Source organism: Theropithecus gelada, chromosome 19 (genome assembly GCF_003255815.1).
Source record: "Theropithecus gelada isolate Dixy chromosome 19, Tgel_1.0, whole genome shotgun sequence".
Taxonomy (NCBI): domain Eukaryota; kingdom Metazoa; phylum Chordata; class Mammalia; order Primates; family Cercopithecidae; genus Theropithecus; species Theropithecus gelada.
The window spans coordinates 2,597,184-2,610,731 of NC_037687.1; the positions used below are offsets into that span (position 1 = coordinate 2,597,184).

A 13,548-nucleotide genomic window follows, 5' to 3' on the forward strand; every position below is an offset into this window, starting at 1 on the left:
AGCCACCCCCACCCGACCATTGGGTCCATTTCCATGTCGCTGGCAAGTCCCCGGCGCACATGCACGTCCCCAGCCTCCGGCCACCATGAGTCCCTTTCTGTTCCTACGGCTTTGCCTTTTCTGGACATTTCTGCCTTCCTTTCTACTTATTTTTAAATGATTTCCTCTTCCTACATTTTAAAAGTCACTCATGATTCTTTAGGGAGAAAAACGAGCAGTAAACCAACAGAGGAGAGCTAAAGGGCCAGCGACGGGTTATTCTCCAGGTGCACGGGAGATAGGGGTGAAGGCTGAGGCACCCTCCTTCAAACTCCCTACCACGGCACGAAGACACCCGAAAGGCAGGCAGCACCGCCAAGGGCTTCCCACCCTGACCCCGTCCAGGGGCTCCGGCACCAGTAGGACCAGTGAGTGCCACGTTCCCGGCCTCGTGGGTGGGAAACTCTGCCAGGGGCTAGCAGCTGTTCCCCCGCACCCGCTCCCCATTACTCACACTTGGTGGATACAAAAAGCTCACAGACCCAGGTCAAGTCCAAGACAACCGCCTTGACGGCAACCCCACGTCTTAGATTCAGGGTGCAAAACAGCCAACCGAGCCTCAAATCAGAGCAAAGAAATGAGTCACAGCACCGACCTGTGCAGGAGGTCTCGCCGTCTGCAGCACCGAGATCCCGAAACCAAGCTCCGCTCCCTGGAAAAAACACACAGAGTTAGTCTGGCGTGGCTGGAGGTGCCACGCACGTGTTGATGGGGTCAGCACTGGAGAATGGCCTTGCACTCGTGATTGGACAAGGACAGAAATCATTTTGGCAACCAGGTGCGGTGGCTCAGGCCTGTGATCCCAGCACTTTGGGAGGCCAAGGCGGGAGGGACTTGTGGTCAGGAGTTCGAGACCAGCCTGGCCAACATGGCAAAACCCCGTCTCTACTAAAAACACAAAAATTAGCCAATGTGGTGGCGGGTGCCTGTAGTGCCAGCTACTCAGGAGGCTGAGGCAGAAGAATCACTTGAACCTGGGAGGCGGAGGGTGCAGTGAGCTGGGATCGAGCCACTGCACTCCAGCCTGGGCGACAGTGTGAGACTCTGCCTCAGAAAAAAAAAAAAAAAAAAGAAAAAAGAAAAAGAAAGAAGCAGAAGGCAATTTACTGAAAATATTTATTATTAGAGATTTATGACGTTATTCCCAATACATTTTCCACGTGTTTGAAAACTGAACTGAGTGCAAGGATTGATGTTTTTATGGCTCTTTACAATTTATCAAAAACAACTCTGTACATCTTCTGAGCCTCGTGATCCCCCTGGGAGGAAGAAGAAGAGGCTCAGTTAGTCCCATGGTGCCCAGAAGGCACCCAACGTATCCAGGTCTGCCCAGGACTTTTCCAGAGTTAGCCTGATAGTCCTGCATCCTGGGAAATCCCTCAGCCCCAGCTCAGCTGGGACGGGCAGTCTCTGAGCAGAACCAAGCTGGCACCACATGCCTGAGGCTGTGACCAGGGACTCCCCACCTCAGGGGCCTCGGGGGGGGCCCGCCACCATCACTGACAGGACGCGCTCCAGGGCCAAAGCTGTTCCTGCGAACACCGTGGTTTATATGCAACCCTTGCCTCCCTCTGGAGTCTGGAATCCTGGCATGGGTCAGGCAGCAGGGGCCGCAGATCCAGCCCCCATAGGAACGCAGGTGCTGGGTCTCTGGGAGCCTCGCTGGTGACGGTGCTTCGGGCTGTTGCCCCAGCTCGCTGCTGGGGATGAGGTATGTCCCACGTGACGCGTGGGGAGAGGGCTGGAAGCTGGACCTGGAAGCCAGGCCTGGCCTCCCCAACCCACCCCACGAGCCTTTCCCTTCGTGAACTCTGCTCCGTGCTCTGTGTCCTCTTACTGGGAGAAACCACAGCTGCAAGGAGGCCTTGTGTGGAGTCCGGGGTCCCCCCAGCAAGTCACCCCATCTCTACAAAGTTACCCCATCTTTACAAAAAAAATTTAAAAGTTAGGAGGGTGTAGTGATGCCCGCCTGTGACCCCAGCTACGCAAGAGGCTGAGATGGGAGGATCGCTTGATTGTGGGACATCAAGGTTGCAGTGAGCTAGGATGGCACCACTGCACTCCAGCCTGGGCAAGACAGTGCGATCCTGTCTGAGAAAAAAATAAAAATAAATGCCACTTGGGGCCAGGGGCGGTGGCTCATACCTGTAATCCCAGCACTTTGGGAGGCCAAGGCAGGCAGACCACTTGAGGTCAGGAGTTCGAGACCAGCCTGGTCAACAGGTTGAAATCCTGTGTCTCCTAAAAATACAAAAATTAGCCAGGCATGGTGGTGGATGCCTGTAATCCCAGCTACTTGGGAGACTGAGGCACGAGAATCATTCGAACCCGGGAGGCGGAGGTTGCAATGAGCTGAGATCATGCCACTGAACTCTAGCCTGGGTGACAGAATGAGTCTCAGTCTGAAAAAAAAAAAAAGCCACTTGGGATCCAGGATAGGATCCTAAAACAGAAAAGGGACCTTAGAAGAAAAAATCATGAAACTGGGATAAAGAGTGAAATTTAACTTATAGAAATGTACCCACATGAGCTTCCTGGTGGTCATAAGTACATGGTCCAGCCTGGGCAACATAGCAAGACCCCATCTCTACAAAAACAATGTAAAAATTAGCTGGGCATGGTGGTGCAAACCTGTTGTCCCAGTTACTTGGGAGGCTGAGGCAGGAGGATCGCTTGAGCCCAGGAAGTCGAGGCTGCAGTGATCTGTGATTGTGCCACTGCACTCCAGCCTGGGCAACAGAGCAGGGCACTGTCTCAGAAACAAACCAAACCCAAATGCACGGTGACTTCATAAGATGCTAACATAAGGGAAAACTGGTGAGAGACAGACACGAGATCTCTGGATTTCTTTGCAACTCTTCTGAAAATGTAAAATTAAAAGTTCATTTAAAAAAAACCACAAACTTTAAAATGCTAGTTTCCGTTCTATGAGCCCAGGGTAATTTACCATCAATAAAAGGCGGGGATAGGGAGCGGAAATCCCCGCTGTCACCTGCAGGTGGTGCCCTTGCCACAGGAACGCCCTGGCACCCTTGGGCTCTGGGAGCAGCTGGAATCTTGCAGGATCCGCTACACCAGGGTTTGCCACTCAGAACAGCAGCAGCTCAGGGCAGCAGGGATGAGCGATGAAAGGGCTAGAGCGGCATGCCCATGGGGCGGCAGGAGGCCCAGACTCCTGCCCTCCGCCTTGCAGGGCAGCTATGCACATAACCCTTCAACTTTGAATCATGTTTTTTGTTTTTGTATTTGTTTTTGTTTTTGTTTTTGTTTTTTTGAGACAGGGTCTCACTCTGTCGCCCAGGCTGGAGTGTAATGATGCAATCACAGCTCACTGCAGCCTCCACCTCCTGGGCTCAAGCGATCCTCCTTCCTCAGCCTCCTGAGGAGCTGGGCCTACAGGTGAGAATCACTGTCGTAGTTTTCATGGACTGGGAAGGGGAAGGAATGTGCTTAGTTTGTGGGCTAATTTTTAAAGTTTTTAAAATAGAGACAGGGTATTGCTATGTTATCCAGCCTGGTCTTGAACTCCTGGGCTCAAGTGATCCTCCCACCACCTTGTCTTCTGAAAGGGCTGGGATTCAGGTGCAGCCATTTCACCTGGACAACCTTAAATTACTGAATGAATTCGAAGTGGTGGCCCTGTGCGCCCTTCAACCCACTACCCTGCCAGTGACTCCGTACACAGCTACGGCACATCTTATCAAAACCACCAAACTGAGAGAGGCGGATACATTCAATGTAGACACTCACCCCTAAGAATCATTATTTTCAAACAGCCTTCTTGTGAAATAATGCCCGTACCATACAACTTGCCTACTTAAAGTGTATAATTCAGTGTTTTCAGTATATTTGCAAAACTGGGCAACCACCACTTTTATATAGTTCCAGAACATTCTCCTACAAAGAAGCGCCCTCCCCATCGGCCCCCAATCTCCAGCCCCGGCACCCATGTGTTCCCTCCCTGTCTCTGTGGATGGGCCTGTCCCGGACATTTCATAGAAATGGGGTCACACACTGTACAGTGTCGCTCACTGAGCGTGACGTCCTCAAGGTGCACCCACGCTGTGACCTGTATCAGATGTGCTCCTTTCCATGGCTGAGTCTTACTCCTCCTGAGTAGGGAGGGACGTGGTTTTTAAACCCATTCACCCGCGGATAGACCATCAGCTTGTTCCTACTTGTTGGCGATTGTGAATCTGCTGCTGTGAATATTTGTGTCACAGGAATCTTATTTTTTATTTTGTTTTGAGACAGAGTCTCGTTCTATCCTCCAGGCTAGAGTGCAGTGACGCAATCTCGGCTCAAGGCAACCTCCACCTCCCGGGTTCAAGCGATTCTCCTGCCTCAGCCTCCCGAGTACTTGGGATTACAGGCACCCACCACCACGCCCGGCTAGCTTTTTTTGTATTTTTAGTAGAGACGGGGTTTCCCCATGTTGGCCAGGCTGGTCTCGAACTCCTGACCTCACGTGATCCGCCCGCCTAGGCCTCCCAAAGTGCTGGGATTACAGGCTTGAGCCACCGCGCCCAGCCCTAGGAATCATTTTTAAGATGGGTTCTCATTCTCTGCCTTCACTGCAAACCTCCCTCTCCCCAGCCCTTTAACCCCAGCCCCTGGCTGTCCTCAAGACCTTGGACTCCGCAATGAGGCAACTGCAGGGCTGAGCGGATCCCCCCCGGTCTGCGCTCAGCCCCAGAGCAGCTCGGGTCAGAGGCGAACACAGCATGGGTGAAGCCGTGTCCCAGCCGCTCTGTCCTCGGGCCTTGAGCTGCACCAGCTGGCACTAGGCTGTCCCCCAGCGACCTTCAGCGGCTCGCTCAGCCCGACAGAAATGCTGGGTTTTCATGTTCCCTGTGTGGACGAATCACAATTGACTTGTGCGGCCAGCAGTGGAGCCAAGGAGGTGAGACCTCTCCGCGGGGGTTGAGTCCTCTCAGAAACTGCCCAGCCAGGGGCGACACGAACCGCTGGGACCTCCTGTTCATAAATTAGTATGGATTTCAAGGCGCCAATAACCCGGCTTTAAACCCAGCTTAGGGCCCTGGGCGCCTGTGTGCAGCTGGCCCTTCCTCCCAGCAGGCAGGCAAGTCTCAGACACAGGCAAGAAACACTCCAGGTAGCAGGTGCCGAATGCCAGCAGGGAGAGATCAGTCCCCCTGGGACACAGAGGCCACGGACGGTGGTGGTGGTCAGGACACCTCGTGTAGGAAGGGCTGCCACTGACTCCCAGCGCTCCCCACTGTGTCCTGGAGGTGCTTCTCCAGATCTCTGTCCGACTTCCTTCCTTCCTTCCTTCTTTCCTTCCCTCTCTCCCTCCTTCCCTCCCTCCCTCCTTCCCTCCTTTCTCCCTCCTTCCCTTCTTTCCCTCCATCCCTCCTTCCTTCCTCCCTCTCTTTTTCTCTCTCTCTCTTCGTCTCTTTTTTTCTCTTTCCTTCTTTCTTCTTTCTTTTCTCTGTCTCTCTTTTCTCTCCCTCGCCTTTCTCTCTCTCCTTTCTCTTTCAAGACAGTCTCACTCTGTCACCCAGGCTGGAGTGCAGTGGCGCGATCTCAGCTCATTGCAACCTCCACCTCTCAGGTTCAAGTGATTCTTCTGCCTCAGCCTCCCAAGTAGCTGGGATTACAGGTGCCCATCACCACGCCCAGCTAATTTTTGTATTTTTTGTAGAGATGGTGTTATGCCATATTGGCCAGGCTGGTCTCGAATTCCTGGGCTCAGGCAATCCACCCTCCTTGGCCTCCCAAAGTGCTGGGATGACAGGCATGAGCCACCATGCCTGACCAATTTCTTTTTTAAAAAAATTAAAATAGGCCGGATGCAGTGGCTCATGCCTGTTATGAGGCATGAGCTGTTATGCATATGCTCATGCAGATCACCTGAGGTCAGGAGTTCAAGACCAGCCTGGGCAACATGGTGAAACCCCGTCTCTACTAAAATACAAAAATTAGCCAGGTGTGGTGGTAGACGCCTGTAATCCCAGCTACTCAGGAGGCTGAGATGGGAGAATCACTTGAACCTGGGAGACAGTGGTTGCAGTAAGCCAAGATTGCACTACTACACTCCAGCCTGGACGGCTAAGCGAGACTCTGTCTCCAAAAAAAAAAAAGAAATTAAAATATTCACATGCCATAAAATTCCCCCTTGTAGAACCCAGAGAATATGATGCCAAGTGAAATAGGCCAGACGCCAAGAGAGAAAATTACTGCATAATCCCACATATTGTGGAGTCCAAAAACAAAACAAAGAACCCCAAATACAGCCGGGTGCGGTGGCTCATGCCTATAATCCCAGCACTTTGGGGGGCCAAGGTGGGCAGATCACCTGTGGTCGGGAGTTCGAGATCAGCCTGGCTAACATAGTGAAACTCCATCTCTACTAAAAATACAAAATTAGCCAGGCGTGGTGGCGCGCACCTGTAATCCCAGCTACTCGAGAGGCTGAGGCAAGAGAATCACTTGAACCCGAGAGGCAGAGATGGCAGTGAGCTGGGATCACGCCACTGCACTCCAGGCTGGGGAACAGAGCGAGACTCCACCTCAAAACAAATACACAATCAAAACCCCCCAAATACATAGAAACAAAGAGCAGAAAAGTGGTTAGTGGTGGAAGGAAAGGAAGAGGGAGATGGGGGTCAGAGGATACACAGTTTCAGCTGTGCTGGAAACATTGACTGAGGGGTGTCACTGCAGCCTGTGGACTATGTAAAGATATTGTACTATGGGCGGGGCATGGGGGTTCACACCTGTAATCCCAGTGCTTTGGGAGGTTGAGGTGGAGGATTGCTTAAGGCCAGAAGTTTGGGACCAGCCTGGGCAACATAGTAAGACCCTATCTCTACAAAAAATTTAAAGAATAGCTGGGCATGGTGGTTCCCGGGATCACTTGAGCCCAGAAGGCAGAGGCTGCAGTGAACCGTGGTACCGAGATCACACCACTGCACTGCAGCCTGGGCCACAGACCAAGACTCTGAGTCAAATAAATAAATAAAAATAAAATAAACAAAAACCAGGCCTCACCCACAGTGTTGAAGGCATGCATCTTCCAGGGTTATTAAGGTGCTGGTTGTTATTTTTGCTCGTAATTCTGAAAAGGCTGATAGATTTTATAGCCTAGTATCTCCAAGCAGTGCCCAAAGACACAAACAGCCAGACCCTCAGTTCCCAAACCTGGGGATTTGCAACAGACAAACACAGAGCTGGGAAATTCCATGGCAGGGCAGATGAGAGATTGATCTGAGTCCCATGATCCTCGGCCCTGCTGAGGTCCCAGGAGGCTGCACACACTGAAATCCACATCCTGAGTCGGGTGGAGGGAGGAGGAGAATCCCAGGAGCTGGGGTCCCCCTGGTTTACACTGTATGCCCCATCGCGAGTTTATCCTGATATCTGGAGTAAGTAGGGATCAAAGTCTATTGTTTTCCAAATGATGAATGCAGGGTCTCCCCCCGTCAGCACTGTGGACATTGGGGCCAGATCATTCTCTGGGGTGGGGCTGTCCTGGGCACTGCGGGGTGCCGAGCAGCATCCCTGGCCTCCACCCAGCCCATGCCGGGAGCACCCCTCTTCTAGAGCTGTTCTGTTGCCTTGAATTTCTGCCCTCTGACCTCCCTTGTCCTCAACCTTATGGGATCTTCGGATGGCGCCCTTGAGGCCCAGGGCCCGTGTCCCCTCCTCACTCAGCCCTCCTGGCCACAGGTGACTCACAGTCCCCTTGGCACCACCTGGGCACTGTCCCTGGCCTCGCCCATGGCTGACCTTGGCAGGCATCCCCAACAGAGGGGAGGGGACAGCTCTCGCCTGCCTCGGCGAGCCTGGGCTCTGGAAGATGTGCCGGGCGCCCTGGGCCCCCCACCGCCGGGTCTGGGACACAGATGCTCTCCCATTTCCAAACCTCCCATTCGGACCCTCACTGTGGCGGGGGCGGGGCCGTGTTTTTGAGACGCTGCATGCACGAGGGGGTGAGTTTGAGTGAGGCAGTCTCCATGGAGAGGAAAGTCTTTATTTAGGAAGCCAGGTGGGGGCGGGGCCGGGTGGGGAGGAGAGGGGGAGAGGAGAGATGAGCTTCTGCAGATTTCAAACCTGTCATTTCTTTTCTGATGCACACCCTCCCCTCCTGCTTCATGACAAGCTCTGCTCCCACCTTCCCCGGGTTCCCAGAGCGGCCTCCTAGGCACGATCTGAAACAGCTGGGGTCCCCCCCTCAACCCCCCAGGCGCTACGGACATTAGGGCCGGGTCACTCTCTGGGGCGGGGCCATCCTGGGCACTGCAGGGTGCTGGGCAGCATCCCTGGCCTCCACCCACTCTATGCCAGGAGCACCCCCAGTCATGACAGCCACAAATGTCCCAGACATTGCCTGATGTCCCCTGGGGAACAGAAACATCCCCAGAAAGACTTACTCAGTTAGGGGGTTCCACGGATCCCCAAGAGACCGTGTCCCATGATCCTCTGCCCTGCTGAGGTCCCAGGAGGCTGCACACATTGAAATCCACACTCTGAGTGGGGGGAGGGAGACAGGAGGAGAATCCCAGGAACTGGGGTCCTGTGGTTTATGCTGTCTGCCCCACTGGGAGCTTATTCTGGTGTCTGTTGTGAGCAGAAACGCAATTCAATTATTATTTTTGAAATCATGAATGCAAGGTCTTCCCCTCTGCACTGTGGGCATTGGGGCTGGACCATTCTCTGGGCTGGGGCCGTCCTGGGCACTGCAGGGTGCTAAGCAGTATCCCTGGCCTCCACCCACTGCATGCCAGGAGCACCCCTGAGTTGTGACAACCACAGATGTCCCCAGACATTGCCCAGGGTCCCCTGGGAGGCAGAGGCAGGAGGATCGATTGAGCTCAGGAGTTCAAGACCAGCCTGGACCACATAGCAAGACCCCATCTCTACAAAAAATTTTTAAAATGTAGCCAGGTGTGGTGGTGTGCACCTGTGATCCCAGTTACTCAGGAGGCTGAGATGGGAGGAATGCTGAGTCTGGGAGGTCGAAGCTACAGTGAGCTGAGATCACATCACTGCACTCCAGCCTGGGTGACAGAGCAAGACTCTGTCTCAGGGGGAAAAAAAAAAAAAAAAAAGAGAGACCCTGTCTCAAAAAAAAAGAGGGGGTTAAATAATCTGACTAGACACCTCTCAAATAAAGACACACAGGCAGCCAACAGGACTATGAAAAAATGCTGAAGATTATTCATCATCAGGGAAATGCAAATTAAAACCACAATGAGATACCTGTTAGAATGGCTATGACCCAAAAGATAAAAGATAAGAAACATTGGTAAAGATGGCCGGGTGCAGAGGCTCACGTCTGTAATCCCAGCACTTTGGGAGGATGAGGCAGGCGGATCACGGGGTCAGGAGTTCAAGACCAGCCTGGTCAACATGGCGAAACCCCGTCTCTACTAAAAATACAAAAACTAGCTAGACTTGGTGGCAGGCACCTGTAATCCCAGCTACTTGGAGGCTGAGGCAGGAGAATCGCTTGAGCCCGGGCGGCAGAGGTTGCAGTGAGCCAAGATCGTACCACTGCACTCCAGCCTGGGTGACAGAGTGAGACTCTGTCTCAAAAAAAAAAAAAGAAAAAAAGAAAAAGAAAAAGAAACATTGGTGAGGATGTGGAGAAAAGGGAGCCCTGTGTGCTGTTGGTGGGAATGTAAATGAGCACAGCCATTCTGGAGAACGGAATGGAAGTTCCTCAAAAAATTAAAGATAGAACCACCATATGATCCAGTAATCCCACTTCTGGGTATACATCCAAAGGAAATGAAATCAGAATCTGTCAGCCTCATTCACAATAGCCAAGATAGGAAACCAACCTACGTGTCCATCGTTGGATGAATGGATACAGAAAATGTGAGGCCGGGCGCGGTGGCTCACACGTGTCACCCCAGCACTTTGGGAGGCCGAGGCGGGCGGATCACGAGGTCAGGAGTTCAAGACCAGCCTGGTCAACATGGTGAAACCCTGTCTCTACTAAAAATATAAAAATTAGCCGGGCATGGTGATGCATACTTGTAGTCCCAGCTACTCAGGAGGCTGAGGCAGGAGAATAGCTTGAACCCAGGAGGCGGAGGTTGCAGTGAGCCGAGATCACGTCACTGCACTCCAGCCCGGGTGACAGAGTGAGGCTCCATCAGAAAAAGAGAAAGAAAGATGAACTAGACCAGAGGTTGGCAAACTCTGGCCCATGGGTCAAACGCAGTCCACTGCTTGCTTTTGTAAATAAAGTTTTATTGGCACACAGCCGTGCATGTTCACTTACATATCATTCATAGCTGCTTCTGAGCTCCCACAGCACAGCTGGGAGGACTCGACAGAGAGCACATGGCCTGCAACGCCAAAAATTTATACGCTGGCCCTTTAGGAAGGGTTGATAATCCCTGTACTAGAGTTAGATCTCAGAGGACCTTGAATGCCAGAAACGAATAAGTCCTAATGATTTTTAGCAAAGAGTAATGCTGTACAACCAAATGTTTACAGATTTCATGTACTGGAATCCTCTGGGGGCGGGGCAGGGGAGAGGCCCGAAAACATGAAACAGTGTCAGATCAATTTTCAATGATTGTCTTCAGAATTAAAACTGGCCAGGCGCGGTGGCTCATGCCTGGAATCCCAGCACTTTGGGAGGCCCAGGCGGACAGATTTCTTGATCCCAGGAGTTCGAGACCGGCCAGGGCAACATGGTAAAACCCGGTCTCTACTAAAAATTAGCTGGGGCATGGTGGTGCACGCCTGTAGTCCCAGCTACTCGGGAGGATGAAGCAGGAGGACGTCTTGAGGCCAGGAGCTTGAGGCTGCAGTGAGCTGAAATGGTGCCACTGCACTTCACCCTGGGTGACAAAGCGAGACCCTGTCTCAAAAAAAAAATCTATCTATCTATCTAGATAAATAACATTTATCCTAAAAAGAGAAACAGTATAAAGGCACTCAGAGCTGAAACAAAGTCCTCCACCAGTCTCTAACTCCTGACTTCTGGGTTTCACGTCTTGCTTTATAGGACTTCCTGAATTCTAACCCCAATTCTCCTTTTCAAAAATCTTTTGTTTCAGCCAGGCACAAGGGCCTGTGCCTCTAATCCCAGCTACTGGGAGAGGCCAAGGCAGGAGGATCATTTCCGGTCAGGAGCTGCAGACCAGCCTGGGCAACATAGTGAGACACCATCTTTTTTAAAAATTTCGTTTTTGTTTTGGAAAAATTTTCGATTTACAGAAAAGTTGCAAAGCTAGTACAGCGTTCCCAGACACCCCTCACTCAGCTTCCCCTCGTGTTAGTATCTTACATCTGGCGTCTGCAAATTTCTTCTGCAAAGGGACAAACAGTAAGTATTTTACGCTCTGTGTGCTAAAGGGTCGCTGTTGCATATTCCTCTTTGTTATTTGTTTTTTTACAATCCTTTTAAAATGGAAAAGGCTTTTTAGCCCTGAGCTTTATAAAAATAAGCCATAGGTCAGGCGGGCACAGTGGCTCACGCCTGTAATCCCAGCACTTTGGGAGGCCGAGGAGGGCGGATCATGAGGTCAGGAGATCGAGACCATCCTGTCTAAATCCCGTCTCTACTAAAAATACAAAAAATTAGCCGGGCGCCTGTAGTCCCAACTACTCAGGAGGCTGAGGCAGGAGAATGGCATGAACCTGGGAGGCGGAGCTTGCAGTGAGCCTAGATTGTGCCACTGCACTCCAGCCTGGGCAACAGAGCAAGACTCCCTCTCAAAAAAAAAAAAACCAAGTGTAAACAAAACGTGGTACATCCTCCAAAACCAAAATGTCAAAATGTACACCCGTGTTCACAGCAGCACGATTCACAGCACCCCAAAGGTGGAGACCACCCAAGTGGCCACCGAGAGATGAATGGATAAACACAATGTCGTCCATTCATGCAATGGAATATGATTCAGCCTGAAAAAGGAAAGAAATTTTGACACAGGCTAGAGCGTGGATGAACTTCGAGGGCATCGTGTCCAGTGAAATGAGCCAGATGCAAAAGGACATATCCTGTGTAACTCCATGCTTAGGAGGTCCCTAGAGAGTGAGCCACGCCAAATGTAAACTGTAGCTGCTGGTCAATAATCATGTATCAATATTGGCTCATTAGTGTAACAAATGTAGCACATTAATGAGAGATGGTAGCAGTAGGGGGAAATGCGTACCTTTTAGGGGAGAGGAGATAGGTGGGAACTCTATGTCTTCTGCTCAATTCTTCTGTAAGCCCAAAACTGCTCTAAAAATAGTCTATTGAAAGGGGAACTTGAAAGGACAAATTGTGAGAGTTATATCACGAACCAAGCGTTCTGAATTTTTTTTTCTTTTTTTTGAGACGGAGTCTCACTCTGTCACCCAGGCTACAGTGCAGTGGCGCAATCTCCGCTCACTGCAAGCTCTGCCTCCCGGGTTCACGCCATTCTCCTGCCTCAGCCTCCCGAGTAGCTGGGACTACAGGTGCCCGCCACCACGCCTGGCTAATTTTTTTTGTTGTATTTTCAGTAGAGACGGGGTTTCACCGTGTTAGCCAGGATGGTCTTGATCTTCTGACCTCGTGATCCACCTGCCTTGGCCTCCCAAAGTGCTGGGATTACAGGTGTGAGTCAACATACCCAGTCTTTTTTTTTTTTTAAAGTGAGACTCCATCTCAAAAAAAAAAAAAGAGGAGGGGAGGGAAAGAGGGAGGGAAGGAAAGAGAGGGGGAAAGAGAGGGAGAAAGGGTGGGAGAGAGAGGAAAACAGAGTGAGAGAGAGGGACAGAGGAAGGGAACGGGAATGAGTGTGAGTGAAGAAGGGATGGAGGAAGGAAGGAAGGAAAGAAGGAAAGGAGGGAGGGATGGGAGGGAGGGAGGGATGGGAGGGAGGGAGGGAGAAATGAGGGAAGGAAGAGGAAAGGAGGAGAGGCACCCACTTGAGACAACATGATCTCTAAGCACTGACATTTATGAGCGGATTCCTTCCACAAGCTGTTCTAAACAAGCCCCAGAGAGAAGCCTGGTCAGTCCTGGCCAAATGGATTTTCTGCTTTTCCCCGAGCCCCTGTGAGTATCGCCACCATGCCACCATGTAATACCGTGAGGATCAAAATCTCCTGGCCACTTAAGCCTGGATTAACCCACAGCAGAGCCATCCTCCTTACCCAGGGGCCACGACGGCCCCGTGAGAGGATCACACAGCAGTCCTAATGGAATCTGTCCCAATTAGCCTCTGTCAGATTACTCACAGAACCTGCCATCCGTGGAAGGCAGATTAGCCTACGATGCATGTGCAAATCCCATTTGGCGAACGAAAGCATATTCTGGAGATGATTAGCTTATTTCTGCAAGATGGCATCAAGCAGGAGATAACACGTCTTCATCCCCGCTACACCCACAAGGCTCTGTGTAATTCTCCCTGAGCCTCATCCCCTTCCAATCCTGATTCCCTGTGGGAGAAACACAGTTCCTTCCACTGAAGGCTTGACGCTGTGGGTAAGACCTTTTCATCCTCCTGCTCCAAAACCACACCGAAAGGAGAAACTGGAAGTATATTTTTCATC

General features: G+C 51.6%; 1 protein-coding gene across 1 annotated transcript in view; it reads right to left on the reverse strand.

The window, feature by feature from the left end:
* Positions 1–13,347, reverse strand: part of GNG7 (G protein subunit gamma 7) — a 160,552-nt gene extending 147,205 nt beyond the window's left edge. Inside the window, exons 1-2 of the mRNA XM_025368935.1 lie at positions 13,150–13,347; positions 635–691 (exon numbers count right to left, since the gene is read on the reverse strand). The gene's annotated coding sequence lies outside the window, so the exon portion shown is untranslated. The remainder of the gene's footprint in view (positions 1–634; positions 692–13,149) is intronic.
* Between the last annotated feature and the right edge of the window lie 201 nt (positions 13,348–13,548).